Here is a 2,394-nt window from a genome sequence, read left to right as displayed (position 1 = left end):
CAGCCACTGGCTTCTGTCATAGTCCGGAGCTGCAGGGGAGAAGATGAGTGAAACAGACTCCCCAGACCCTACCCTCCTTTGGTGCCCAGGGGAGGGCTGGGGTAGGGACAAGGAGTCAGTGGCAAAGCCCCCAAACAGGTGGGTCTGGAATGTGGACCACTAAGTCTCACATTCCATGTTTGAGGACAAAGAACGCTTTAAGACTCTGGAACCTGCAGGGGTGTCTTACAAAACATTTAGATTAGCCCTAAGGGAACCCACCCAATTACTGATACAGGGGCTCCAGCACCCCCTCCCCCCTCCTGCCTTGGAAGGCCAAGCTGCACCCACAGAGGAACTAGGGAAGGCAGGCCCTGCTCTAGCAGGGGGAGGGTGGCAAGGGGGAGCAGCAAATGGCCAGGACATGGGTGACTGGGCACATCAGGAGGAGTTGGGCACAAGTCAGAACTCATCAGGATGCCATTACCATCCCCCATCGTGTACTTCTTTTCCTCATAGTGTGAGTCTGTGTACTCCAGGAGCAGGCGGATGGCGTGAGCCAGCTGGGTGAGAAACCCCAGGCATCAGAGATGGGAGTCCTGACACCCTGCTTTTCTCTGCTGCAGATAACCTCATTCACCCCCCCAGGACCTCTACTGGCGCGCATGAGAGCGCGCGCGCGCGCGCGCGCACACACACACACACACACACACACACACACACACACACACACTACAACCCACGCCATCTGAGAGGACTGCTAGAAAAGACTGCGCTGCAAACTGCCCTGAAGACAAGTTTCTGGTTCAAGCAGTCCCCACGGTGCAGCATTGCTCCCCGCGCGCCCCCAACCCATTCCGCCCGGCCAGCAGCCCCGTCGCTCACCCCGCGGATGTCCCAGTAACCAAAGATCATGACCATGGTGCTGCCTTTGCGCTGAGTGAAGGGGCTGAAGGGGCTTTACAAAGCAGGGCTTGGAATTTACCCTCTGACCTGGGATGGGAGGCGCCTGAGAGGGCCGGCCCTCCAGGCCCCGCCCCCGTACTCTGGCAAGCCGATCAGCTCCAGGAAGAGGCAGTCCATACAACCCCATCCAGCCAATGGTGTGCAGGGGCGCTTCCCTGCCTAAGGCCACCTGGCCTAGAGCCTGTGGTTCCCGCTAGTCCGTGGCTCCCAGCCCCATCCTGAGTTCTCACTCTGGACCTGGGTGGGAGATGGCTTGGTCCTGAGATGAGCCACAAGAGCTCACTCCTCTGCCTCCACTTCCCCACTAAGCGTCCCTCTGCTTTGCCACTCTGCTGCCAAATCCTGCGGGCTCTGGGGGTCTCTGACTGCCAAGGCCAAAGAGCCACCTCCCCCATCAGGAGTTTACAGCAGCACCTGTCTCAGGAGGCCCAGGACTCAGAGCAGTCTGAAAGTTACTCCTAGAACCAGTCTTGCAGAGCAGGCTGTCAGTGGATGGAAACTACCACCCAGGACAAGGAGAGGAGAGTAGGAAGCGTGGTCTCCGTGTTTCCCTTCAAGGCCTGTGGAACCCATTCCTTCAATCACATGGCTGGGAATCAGGCTCACGTGGAAATGAATCAATTACCCTCATGCCCGAAGTTGTGAATCTGAATCCAAAACCAGTCCCAGCAAAGGGCAGGGGTATGGGTGCAGCCCCAGAGATGTCCTGCCACCTGCTAGATGTCCCTCTCACGGACAACACAGTGACAGGAAGTGTGCTGGGCACAGAATGTGAGGGAAGGGGGAAGGGCAGTCCTCTGACTGGCCAGGCACCTGTCCCGCCTCAGAGGGCAGCCAGGGAGGGTGGTCGGCAGGAGGGTGGAGGAAGCCCCACGGGCTCACACTCAGGCTGGCCCTGCTCACCCTGGGCTGCGTAGGCCCGGTCTTTCCAGCCACGACCCTGGCTGTGACCCACCTGTGCTTTTGTGTATGTCAGGGTGCCCCAGGGGGCCTTGAAGTCCTTCTGTGACCTGTGACATGTGTCACAACCTCCACAGCCACCATATCCTAGCTGCTGCCATTGCTCTTTGAAGGCAGAAGACTATTTCAGAACCAGGCACACAGGACACAGCTTGGCCTGCGGCTCACTCTCCTTCATGTAAAGGGTCTTGCAGGGCTTCATGGAGAAGAGGAAACAGAAGAGAAGGGAACCTTGTAACACAGACGGGTTACAAGTGAAAACACAGGATGGTGCACTACAGAAAAATAACCTTAACATTAACAGTTTTTACACCGTTCACAGTGTGAACCCAGTGTTTGGTAAGGATTTCAAAGTACCAAGATCAAGTGTAGAGTGGGGAATGAGGAGGACACAGAGGCAACACTTAATTCCTATTAAATTACAGAAGTCAGAGGTCTGCCCATCTCTGCTACCTTGAGCAGCTGGCAGAGCTCAGCTTGTGTTGCACA

The 2,394-nt window shown here is 56.9% G+C and overlaps 1 long non-coding RNA gene across 1 annotated transcript; it reads right to left on the bottom strand.

The window, feature by feature from the left end:
• On the bottom strand, positions 1–992 carry LOC115299126. The gene is made up of 3 exons (XR_003911997.1): positions 865–992; positions 467–542; positions 1–29 (listed from the first exon to the last, which is right to left on the bottom strand). It is a non-coding gene; the product is annotated as an uncharacterized LOC115299126 (long non-coding RNA).
• Between the last annotated feature and the right edge of the window lie 1,402 nt (positions 993–2,394).

The sequence above is a fragment of the Suricata suricatta genome, chromosome 8, assembly GCF_006229205.1.
Source record: "Suricata suricatta isolate VVHF042 chromosome 8, meerkat_22Aug2017_6uvM2_HiC, whole genome shotgun sequence".
NCBI lineage: Eukaryota > Metazoa > Chordata > Mammalia > Carnivora > Herpestidae > Suricata > Suricata suricatta.
Note: the sequence above shows the minus strand (reverse complement) of the source record. Positions and strands in the feature narration are given on the sequence as shown.